This window comes from Benincasa hispida, chromosome 12 (genome assembly GCF_009727055.1).
Source record: "Benincasa hispida cultivar B227 chromosome 12, ASM972705v1, whole genome shotgun sequence".
NCBI classification, from domain to species: domain Eukaryota; kingdom Viridiplantae; phylum Streptophyta; class Magnoliopsida; order Cucurbitales; family Cucurbitaceae; genus Benincasa; species Benincasa hispida.
In genome coordinates, this window is record NC_052360.1 from 2320315 (window position 1) to 2333593 (window position 13279).

Sequence of the window (13279 nt, forward strand, 5' to 3'; positions counted from 1 at the left end):
CGGACGTGCGTTAGTAGGGAACAGCATCGGTTATTATAACCGATGAATAAAAATGAAGTTTGTTTCATTTTGAATCGTTCGAAAAAGATCAAAGGTTTGCGTTGGTATGAAAAAGTAATCGATGGCTTAAACTCGAGAGGCTATATGATAGTTGCTCAGCTCCTAAATGATCGCATACCTCACATCTAAACAATCGCACACTAAGTCTTAAACGATCGTATAGTGTGCCGACTTTCTAAACGATCGCCTACCTTTTCCTAAGTGATCGTTCAGTAAAATCTACACGATCGTGTAGTTTCTTCTATGCGATAACTTCTCATTTTCTCCCACTTGCTTATCGCCTACACGATCTGTGTTCTTCCTCCTACCTCTATCAAATTCACCAAAGACCATGCTTTGGGTTCTCACTTCGAGAATACCTGGGGCTCTTTTCTAGTGGTGTCGTCCCCATTGCATTCGTGTGTTTGTGGTTGTTCGTGATGCTGTAGTCGATGCATCTGCTGGGCATTTGTTGATCGGGGAGAGGTCTACCATTGCGTTGAGTTTTATAGCTTGAAGAGCGTCTTCAACTGGTATAAGAACTATCTCCCTTGTTATTTCTTATTCAAAGCATGCCGTTAATTACTGTTTGTTTGCACAACTGTGCGTTTGAATGTATATGGTGTATTTCGGTCACTGTGAAATTGGAGCGATCCAAATGCACTCATGAAACTCTTCGTTAAGAGATCCTTCACAATTATGGCCAAACCTCTCTCAGGCCAGGAGAGGGTGTGGCGCCACATTGTTCAAGCCCCGAAATCAATCTTTAAGGGAGCAATTTATCTATTTATCCCGACGTTGGGGAAGAAGTGAACTTCTTCTTGTATAGCTGTGTTTCCAACTCTCCAATCAGAGAAATCCCCAAAATGGCGCCAGACCTAAACATCTCTCTCCCAAACTCACCTTTGACCCTGCAAGAAGGGATTCTTGATCCAACGCAGCACGAGACAACCAATTTAGATCAAGAAATCCCTAGTCCCCTTCCTTCGCCCTTACCAGATCCAATTCCAACTTTCGTACCTCCTCTAGTCATTTTTTAACCAACTGGGTTAGGGTCAAGTAACGCAAGAAATATTGAAGACCCAGTTGAAAGAACTGAAGATCCAACACCACCACAACCACGCACTAATATTGACAAGTTGAAAACTTTCATTAGTGATCAACTCAGACCACTGGCCGTGTCCATTGAAGGGATTACTTGCGACAGCAAACAAGAAGAATGCAAGACCAGTTTGTCTACAGAATGTAGTATATTAATCAGGACTTGGTCGGAATGTTTGCCCTGCCACCGCTACCTGCTCACCTTAGGAACCCTCTGCGCTTCATGGATGAAGATCCTGCAGAATAACACAAGGATGACGCGCTAGCACAATAAGTTTCAGTGTTTTGGTTACTTTGTTTTTTTCTTTTTTGTATTTATTAATATTTTGTATATGTTTGCTATGTTTGTTTATTCCATTAGTTATCCAATGAAAATGAATGAAATTTCTATCATTTTTTTTATCCTTGTGTTTGTCCTTAGCATACTTTTTTTTGTTCTTTAGTTATTTTTCTAGTCTTGTGCGTTGTTTAACCTTAATGATATTAGCAATATGAAATTTATAAGTACAGAGTAGGCGTTAGGAAAATCAACAAAGTCTGAACTTTTCTAAAAAGACTACATGTTTTCTTTCTAACGCATGCAAGCTTTAAATCAAAACTCCTTTCGAAACTCTCAAAGCCTTTTCAAAATTTTGTTTCTCTTTTAGCAATGAGGATTTAGCTTATCTCCAAATTTGGGGATGAAGGAAATCCAAGTTAAGATGCATTAATCGAGTACATCAAAAAGAAAGGAAACAAAATAGAAAGATGTTAAATGTAACTTCTTTGTCATTACTCTAAAAAGAAAACCTCACTTTAGCATGAGTTAAAAAGTTGGAACAAGCACTTAGCCGTAGTTGGATGCTCGCATGACACCCGTGGGGGCAAGCCAAAACGAAGTTAAGTCTCTAGACCAATGCGTCTCAAAACTCCTCTATCTAGTTTAAAGAAGTTGTATCTTGAAACGCATGAATGCTAGATAGGAGTTTAGTTGTGAAGGGCTCTCACCCATAGTTGGATGCTCGCATGACACCCGTGGGGGCAAGCCAAAACGAAAGTGGGACACTTGGAACAACGCATGGGTAACCGAAAAATTTATACTTTTTCTTTTTAACCGGCATCTATTTTAAAAATCATCTAACGCATTACTGGTTTAGAAAAAACGAGAATGTTCTGAGAAACGAAAGGAGTTGCTGACGAAAAGCTTGCTACACCTGAAATAAAACATTCTTCCTTTTAGAAAAGAATCAACCTGCGTTACATTTTCCAAACGCTAGTCTCAAGCTTATAAGTGAATATGATGAGAGGTGAACACTGCACACTAAAGACGAGGGAGATAACAAAGAATTATTTATGGAATGCTTGAGGACGAGCATTGTTTAAATTTGGGGGTGTGATAACTTGTAGAAATACAAGTTATTGTGGCTCAAAAGTTGGAACAATTAGGGTCTTTAATGATAAAATCTCATCATTTTTAGAGAAAATGCATGGAATTGCTCGAACACTATCAAACATGCAAAAAAATGTTTATTGCTAAAATACTGCGGCACTAACGCATGATATTGCAGGATCTCAATAAAAGGCTAATGCATGATTAAGAAAAGTGTCGAAGGCAAAGTCTAACGCATGGGGCATGCGTTGAAGGGATTCAATGCAAGGAAAATTCATTGATTCAGGCTATTTGTGTCAAATCATCACTTGCAAGCATGGGCACTTGCAGCGGGCGGCGTCTGAAAAGCATCAGAGTGTCAGGCGGCTGACCAGGGTATGGAATTTAATGATGCCCATCATCAAATTGGAGAAGACCGGCGCCTATAAATAGAAGAAATCCCACCAGATGAAAGAGTTCTTAGTCTCATTCTCAGTCTCATTTTTAGCTTAGTCTTAGTTTAGAATCTTAGATCTTTAGAGCTGTGTTGTGATGCCGAGAAGAACAAGAGAGAAGAGAACCATCATCATCGCCGATCAAGGAACGGAGGAAGCTGAGCTCCAGAGAGACATTTCCTTCAATTCTTCCATAAGTGGTTGTACACGACTAGAATTGAGCCAAAGAGGACAAGAGATTGTACTCTGCGGCTTGACTCCTTTCATTTCATCTTACTTATCGCTTTCATCTTCTCATTTGATTAAGTATTGGTTTTCTAAAGACAATCAGTTTCTTTGTAAATTCTTATATTTGATCTATCATACTTTGCCATTGTTTATTTCTTGTTCATGTTGGATGCATCTATAACTTCATGCAAAATTCTATTTCGAACGCTTAAGCCAACTAAATCAATTGGTAAAAGCATCTTTAGCTTAAACTATTCGAGAGAATAAGTAAGCCAACATCAAGTTAGAAATTCTTAGTACATCTAAAGATAGACGCACTAGTGTTTATTGCATCCTGTGTTCGACGCATACATCCTAGAGATAGGTATTGCATATATTCGCATTGAGAAGTGTCAAATAGAGTCTAATGCATAAACGGAGATAAACAAGTCATCTCATTCGCATCATATTCTTGTTAGTGTACATCTAATTTAGATCGACGCATGTCACTTGCATTAAACTCTATTTTCATACGACCCATCATTCTCTACTCAACCCTTTTGTATCTTCTTGCACACACACACAACAACTTAGTGTAAATAACTCATTTCTACATACACTTAGGATATCTCTACAACAATTACAATGTAAGGTCTGCGTTAGCTTTAATCTGAATCCCTGAGTTTGACCTTGGACTTACCAGGAACTTGAGTTGGATTTATACTTGGATCTGATTCAGGAAAACTTAAACGTTAATAGAGGAGTGTCAAACGTCCTGTTGCACATCACTAACGCATCAAGTTACTAACGCGTCATAAACGAATCAATGCATCATTCATATCTACACTTATTTTCCAATTATTTTATACAATACATTCCTAAGCTCGAATCACAAAATCAACGAACAACATGTCTCTACATGAATGATTAGGATCAGATCATTTGTAGTACTTTACAACAATTGTAACATCTACAAAGCGGGTCATACTCATAGTGTCACCAGGATAAGGTATCCAGCCTTATCCATCTACTACAGACCATTTAGGTTATCACTTAAACATGGATGTTAGTTTACAGGTTTATGGATTACCGCAACTAGATGTCAAATAAAACATCACATATTTTATTAGATAAATAGATGTTTGTACAATACAATTACAAACTATATGACCCTATGAGATTTAGGGCACCAACCCTAATAGGATGGTGGCCTTGTCTCCGTCTTCTAGAACAATCCTATGCATACATAAGGAAGAACTTATTCCTTTGATATCATACAAAATCCGACCGATTGCCTTTTTGCAGATTTTCAATGTTTCCACTAATGTGCATTCTTGAGAAGATATAAGTTCTTTAGAAATGATTACTGGCAAAGCTTTTCCATCTCCAAGGAAGACATACTTGAGGTAGGAAGGAAAAGCCTTAAGCTCGATCCCTTGTACCTGAGATTCAACAATATCCTTATTAGAAGAATTATCATTCAAGTCAATATCATTAAAAGTAAGCAAAGAATCAATTGAAGAGATATCATCCTCAAGATCAATAGGGGGGTCAACCAAAAAATCAAAATTTTCATCAATAGTTAACAATAATTCATCAAACATATCACATGTATCAACGGAGTAAAGAGACAAATATTCCTTTAGGAAGTTCATGGCATTATATATATTGAATGACTTTACTTCTCCATCAAATTCTACTAATAAAGACCCGATGTATACATCAATTCTGGTTTTTGTTGTTTTCATGAAAGGTCTACCTAATAAGATAGTAGAAGAAGTAGAAGTGTTAGGCTCATCCATTTTCAAAATGTAAAAATAAATTGGAAAGATTAATTCGCCAACTCTTAACAAGACATCCTCCACTATGCCTAGGGATTGAATGTATGACCTATCGGTTAATTGTATGCAAACATTGGTTCTTTGTAAGTTGTTCAATTTAAAGTCTTCATAAACATGAAAAGGCATGACATTTATCGATCCACCTAGGTTTAGCATGGTATGAGTAATAATCCTTTCTCCTATTTTGCAAGGTAAAGTAAACATTCCAGGGTCTGTACATTTCTGAGGCATGTCCTTTTTTAATAAAGCATATACATTTTTACTAATTATAACTCTCTCATCTTCGTTCCCTTTTTTTTTCTTTATACACAAATCTTTAATAAAATTTGCATATCTAGGAATTTGTTGAATAACATTAAGAAAAGGGATGTTTATTTGTACCTTCTTGAACATTTCAATAAGCTCCCTTAGGCTTTGCTAGTCTACTGGGGAAGAGAGCCTTAGGTACATACAGTTCTACCTTAGAGGGAGAGTAGTTACATACCTCTGGAAAGATGGGAGTTTCCTCAGATTCACTTACCTTGTTTTCTTGTTCATTTATTACCTTTTCTAGCTTCTTGGGGGATGATTGAACTGGACTAGCTTTTTTAGAGGAGGAGAGAATTTCCTTCCCACTTCTAAGAGTGATTGCACTTACATTTTCATGCTTTGGTTGGGCGGGAAGCTTCACAGAGGACTTGCTCTCTAGTTTGCTTACCACAATTGCAAGCTGAGTGATTTGAGTGTCCAAGTTTGAGAAGCCTTTTCTAGTCTCTTGTTGAAAGAATTTGGTGTCTTGTCGAAGTTGAATGTTGTCTTTTTGCAATTGATGGAGTTCCTATTGAAATTTTAAAGAGTGGTCAGCAAGGGACTTCACAATGTCCTTTAGAGACATACTTGAGAAGATTGAAGATGATGATTGGTTTCAGTTCTCGTATTGTCCTTGAGATTTTCATTTGAAATTGGTATGATCTCTCCATACTTGGCTATAAGTTTCCTCGTGGGGGTCATATTTCCTCTAAAATCCTCCAATAGCATTTACTTAGGCTTGTGGTTAAGCCTCGGAAGTATGCCTGGCTAGTCCATACACTCCGCATATTTTGACTTGAGGAAGCCTCCCTGAGCTACCTGAGTAAAAAGAGAATCGAGGTTAGATACTTGTGATCTTAGCACATTAACTTCACTAGACTGTGCAATAGTGTGATCGGGAGTCCTTGTTCCAAAATTCTGAGAGTTCTTTGCCATAATTGATATGAGTTAACTTACTCCGATAGGCATCCTATCCGCAAGAGCTCCTCTGGCGACCGCATTTATATTAGCCCTCTCACATGGAAGCAAACCTGAATAAAAATACTGGATTAGAAACTGTTCAGATATTTGGCGATGTGGAAATGAAGATCACAATTGTTTGTATCTTTCCCAATATTCGTTAAGAGAATCTCCTACACTTTGCTAAATCCTATATATTTCTTTTCTTATATTATGAGCTTTAGATGCAGGAAATTTTTTTTCCTAAAAATTTCTTTTTTAAACCCCTCCAAGTAGTAATGGAACCCGCCGGTAGGTAATATAACCAATCCTTGGTCATATCCTTCAAAGAGAAGAGAAAGGCTCTAAGATTGAGTTGCTCTTGTGTTACCTTGTACGGGTGCATTCCATAACATACTAGATGGAATTCTTTAATGTGTTTATGAGGATCTTCATCGATTTGTCCTCTGAATGTGGGTAGGAAATGTACAAGCCCCAGTTTGAGTTCAAACGGGGTGGTCGTCTTTGGTTATACGATGTACAACGATTGTTGATTATAGTCCAGCTCCACTAGTTCTCGCAAGGTTTGTTCCCTTGCTTCTCCCATGTTCTTTGGTTGAGTAGGTTTCTCTTCTTGATGCCTTAACTCTTCAAGTTCTTCTTCTCTTCCTCTTGTTCTTTCCTTTCGAAGTTGCCTTTCCTAACGGTCAAGTCTACAATCAAATCATAAAGTACACTCTGAGAGGAGCGGGTCATGCACAAAACGAAACCTTAATCAAACTAACTATTTTTAGGTTAATTGTTTCCTTTATTTTTTTATTTTTCTTTTTTTTAAAAAAATAATTCAAAATCCTAATAAGCCAATTGCTCGGGTCCCTGACAGCGACGCCAATCGGTTCAAGATAAAATCAATGTCATTAATTCAATTTAACCCAAGACAAATGAAATTTCTAATGCTCAAAGAACAACTAAAACTAACACGTAGTTATAGCGGAAGTAAGAGGTCGATCCACAAAGAACCTCTAATAATTGGAAAGATTTCGATTATTGAATTCCAAAATGTAACAAATTGAGGGAGTAAAGGGGGTTATTTTAAAGGAAACTAAGTACAATCATAGTAAAAGTAATTGTAACAAAAACTTTATTTTATTTTTTCTAGTAAGGAATTGATAGAGAGAGATTCTTGGGAAATCTTTATTAACTAGGTTAATTCTATCATTGATCTTGAACAAATACATAAAATTCAACATCCCATAATCCAATAGAGTAAAAACCCTAAAGACTTAATTAGCTAATTAATATGTACCATACCAATTAGCCTTAATCTAAGAAAAAAAATACTTCAATTCAGCAACTTCATGTTCTTTTCTTAGATTCCTTAAACAAGGGTTCTCATGATTATGACATTCAAAAAACACATTAGAGTAAATTTCAAGCACGATTGTTTTCCATCTTAACTTTGGTAACCTATCTTACTATTATGCACGAATGCTCCAAATTAAGAAGTTCAAGAATTAATTGGAAAGAAAGTCCTAATTAAAACAAAAAATCTTAACTTTGGTAACCTATCTTACTATTATGCAACAGTGCTAAGCAAGATTTGCATATAAGAAATTAATAAAATTAAGGCATCAACTATTTTTCATTAATTTGTATTCAAATTCAACACAAGAACATTCAAGAATGTAGAAAATTCAAGAAAATACACAAAAGATCTCAAGAAATTAAACCTTGACTAAAGTGTTCCCAAGAAAATTACCTACCGAGCCATAAATTGGAGAAGTCTTGAAGAAATTTATTGAAAATTTGATGAAATACATGAAGAAATTCACAAAAAGACTTGTGAATTTACAAGAAAGCTCTCAAGACAAAAGTAATTTCATGGTTTTTCTCTCTAATTCTTGATCTGAAATTTCCTTCTCTCTCAAAAAATGAAAATCTAGAAAATTTGAAGCTTTTAACTGATAAGGGTCGCAACATTGCAACCCTAGCTCGATGTTGGCTTCGTCGCTTTGTTGTGCAAGGCGCACGTGCGCGTTTTATTTTTTCGGTCAACTTCTGGAGCATTGCAATACTGGGTATAATGTTGTGATGCAGCCCTGTTTTTTGCAACTACTGTCTTCCAGCATTGAGGTAGCATTGGACTTAGTTTGGGGAGTGTTGCGACACTCCGAGTGTTGCTTGAGGCATGCAAATTTGGTTCATTTGAGGGGTAGAATGGTAATTTGCTATTGTCTCTTCTTCTTAGTTGATTCTTTTGTCTAATTGACTCTATTTATCTCCAAACTTCTCGTAATGACTCCAAAAGTGTCAGGATTTGATTTTACCTACAAAATAGACGTTTTAAGTAAACAAATAACATAGAATTGAAGGAATTAACATAAAGAATATAACTCTTTTCAAGACCTATCAGTCATATCCATAGTGTCAGTAGGATAAGACATTCAATCTTATCTATATATTGTAGACCTTTTAGGTTATTACTTGAACACGATCCACTTGTATGTCTACCACATACTATTCAAGTTACATTAAACAAACTTGAATGATCTTAGTTTATTGGATTGAGTTAATACAATTGAAATGTCAAATAAAATACTTCTTATTTTACTAAATAAACTATTTATTTACAAAACTATAAGATCCCCGAGATTTAGGACACTAAATCCAGAAATCTCCCATTTGTCCTAAAATGAGTGGGGTGTACAGTATAAGATAAACATAAAGTACAATATAATAAACTTGGGCATATTCTATACCCCATTATGCCCTCACTTGCCTTATATAAGACGACACATATCCCGTAGATCTAGACTCTCTAGGTGAACTTAAAAAACTTTAGCCATGAGAGCCTTCTTAAATGGATCAACAATATTGGGCTCTGAAGTGATCTTTATGATGATCACATCTCCCTGTTGCATAATCTCCCTAATGAGATGATACTTGCACTCGATGTGCTTTCCTCGTTTGTGGTTTCGAGACTTCTTGGAGTTTGTCACAACACCATTATTACACAATAAAGGATGACGAGTAGTGACATGTTTAGAACAACTTCTAAATCTGTCGAAAACTTTCTAAGTCAGACAACTTCTTTAGCGGCTTCGTAAGAAACTACATACTTCCCTTCATGGTAGAATCAACAATACAACCTTGCTTGATCCTACGCCATATTATAGCCCTTTCCTAAAGAGTGAACACTGATCCTGATGTGAATTTCCTAGAATCCTTATCAGTCTAAAAATCAGAGTCAATGTATCTTGTAAAGATCAAATCCTTAGCACCACATGCAAGCATAGAGTTTCTCACTCTCTTAAGATACTTGAGAATAGTTTTAACCGTCGTTCAGTAATCAAATCCTGGATTGAATTGATATCTATTGACTATTCTTACAGCATAGAAAATATCTGACCTAGTACATAATATGGCATACATAAGGCTATCCACTGTAGATTCATAGGGAATTCATCTCATCTCCTCAACATCTTGAGGTTTCTTAGGACATTGTTCATTAAACAAGATAATTCAATGCCTGAAAGATAATAAACCTCTCTTGGAATTCTACATCGAATACATGATAAGCATTTTGTCGATATACGCTGCTTGAGACAAGGCCGGTGTTTTGTTCTTACAATCGCTAATGATTTAAATCCCTATAACAAACTATGCTTCACACAAATCTTTTATTTGGAGTTGAGCAGCTAGCCTTCATCAATTAACCTACATCATTCTCAATGAGTAGGATATCATCTACATATAAAACCAAGAAAACTACTGAATTGTTGATGATCTTCTTGTAAATGCAAGGTTCATCAACATTGTGATCAAAGGCATAAGATTCGACCACAGTATCAAATCTCATAATCCAAGATCGAGATGCTTGTTTCAATCCATAAATGGACTGATTAAGCTTTCAAACTTTTACTCATGACCTTGTTCAATGAATCCTTCTGGTTGAGACATGTAGATAGTCTCATTAAGATTACTATTCAAAAAAACATTCTTGACGTCTATTTGCCATATTTCATAGTCATAATACATGGCAATGAACAAGAAAATATAGATATAAGTATGTCACAAGTGAGAAAGTTTCTTCATAGTCCACTTTTCTTCATAGTTCACTCTTTCAACTTAGATATAACCCTTTGGCACTAATCTAGCCTTAAAGGTTTGCACCTTTCCATCTACAACTCTCTTCCTCTTATAGATCCACTTATAGCCTATAGGTTTTACCATATCAGGTTGATCTACAAGGTCCCAAACAGAATTGAAGTACATAGACTCAATTTCCAGATTCATGGCTTTAATCCATTCATCTTTGTCCATATCAACCATTGTCTTCTTGTAAGTCAATGGATCCTCAATGTCGTCATCAGGTATGAAGGCTTGAATTTCTGTTAAACAAAAATAGTGAGCAGGTTGGGTTATAACCCTCCACTGTGTTGAGGCTCTCTCAACTCTTGAGAAGGGTGTGCTTGAGTGGACGAAGAAACATCAACAACTCTTGTTGAAGTGCATATTTCTTCAACAACTTTTGTTGAAGTTTCAATAATTACATTAGAAAGTTCATTTAATATGATTTTATTTCTTGGTTTATGCTCTCTAATGTAGTCTTTCTCCAAGAAAGTTGCATTTGTCGACAAATACTTTATTCTCTTTTGGATCCTAAAAGAGACCACCTCTCGTTTCTTTGGAATAGCCTACAAAGAGACATAATTTTAAACGTGATTCCAATTCTTTGGAATGGCCACTAGCCGACCTCTCCATAATTCAAAAGGTGTTTCAAAAACACTTTTCGATAGAACTTGGTTAAAAAGTTAATTTGTAATATCCATTGCATAACCCTAAAACGAGTTAGGTAAAGAAGTATAACTCATCATTGGCTGAACCATGTCTAACAATGTTCTATTTCTCCTCTCTAATACATTGTTTTGTTAAGGTGTACCAGGTTCTAAGAGTTGAGATGTGATTCATGTTCTATCAAATAGTTCTAGAATCCTATATCAATATACTCTCCACCTTGATCTGATCGAAGTATTTTTATTTTTTTACCCAATAAATTCTCAACTTCAACCTTGTAATCCTTGAACTTTCCAAGTATAACAAACTTATGTTGCATTAGGTAAACATACCCATATCTAGACTAATCATTTGAAAATGTGATGAAATATGATTACCCTTCTCTTTCTTTAAAATTCATCAAACCAGAAAAGTATGAATGTACAAGCTCCAAGGGTTCTTTTACTCTATAACATTTTCAATTAAATGGTTGTTTTGTCATTTTTTTCCTCTAGACAAGATTCACATACAGGTAAAGAATTTTCTTCTAACTCTTTTAGAAGTTCACTCTTGACAAACCTCTCAATCCTATTGAGATTTATGTGACATAGTCTTAGATGCCAAAGATGGGCGTTTTCTTTTGGAGAAACTTTTAGTCGTTTATTTTGTGTAGTTGCAATATTGAACATTTCAACATTATGTAGAATTTTTTATACTAATAGTCTTGGCACATATAAGTTTTTTTCATTTATTGCTAAACAAATATCAATACCATTTTTTTAGATAATCGTTTTATCATGTACAAAAGATATATTATATGAATGTTCTAATAAACAAGATAAAGAAATTAAATTCCTCCAAAATGAGGAACAAATAAACATTGTCCAAAAATATAAATTTTGAATTAAAAAACAACTTCAAGCTCTCTACTGCAACCGTCGAAACGACTTGCCTTGTCCCAACTCACAGAGTCATGTCTCTAGCCTCCAGCTGTTGTCAGGAACTAGTTTCCTGTAATGAAGAACAAACATGGTTAATGGCCCTTGAATCAAGTATCCAGGCAGAATCGTCATTTTTCACTAAACAAGTTTCTAAAACTAGTAAATCATATTTACCTTCTTTTGCGTTCTTCTTCTCAGCCAAGTATTTTAGGCATTTTCTCTTTCAGTGCCTATTCCAGTTGCAATGAAAATAGGTCCTCTTTGTAACCTTGACCTTTTTCCCCTTCTGGGCAGCAGCAACAAGGGTAGCTTTATTCCCATTACCAACTTCCTTCTTTTCCACTTTTTGAAGCCTAAGGAAGAAGGCGTAGACTTAGTCCTAGAGGTAAAAACCCTATAGAAAATTTTGGAGGAACTGGCAACAGTTACCTCCCTCTGTTGTCGTATGGCTTTCATCAATGACTCATAAGTCTGCAGCTCGTTGAGAAGGGTGGTAAGGTTGTATTATAGTTTGTTCATGAAATCATTATTGCAGAACTATAGGAAACTCTTCAGAAGAGTCTCCAAAATAAAGCTTACTTGGCTGGACTCATCTATGGCAGCCTCATTCATCTTTGCCACATTGAAGTGACCTTCATGCTAAGGACATGTTCCCTAATAGATGATCCCTCATTCATCCTACCATTGAAGATGAACTTAAGAGTATCATGCTTGAGATGCATGGATAGGTGCCCAAAGATCTCACAAAATGACTCCATGACTCACGAGCAGTGACCATGGTTTTTTTAGCAAGACTTTAGTGAAGCTTACCAAAATGTAGACTCGACTAGACAATCTTAGATGTGAAAATTCCTAATACTATACTTCTTTATTGTCCACAGCCCATAAGGGATTTTAGCTACTGCTTTACTAAGTACCCTATTAAGAATATATGTTGCAGTCTTTAGTGCCTCTCTTCAGAGAGATTCTGGTAAAGAAGAATGACTAATCATAATTCTTACCATATCCTTAAGTGTTCTATTTTGCCTTTCTACCACACCGTTCATGTAGGGTTTTTCTGACATAGTGTATTGCAAGATGATACAACATTCCTCTAGATATTTAGCAAAGGACCCTGGACGTTGTTCGCCTGATCTATCATATCTATCGTAGCATTCACCACCACGATCAAACTTGACAACCTTAATTTTCTTTCCAAGTTGAAGTTCAACTTCAGGTTTGAAAGGTTTGTAAACGTCCTAAGATTGAGACTTCTCATGAATTTAATATAAGTACTCATATCTTGAATAGTCATATACGAACATAATAGAAAATTATTGTCCATTCCAAGAAGCCGTAGGAATG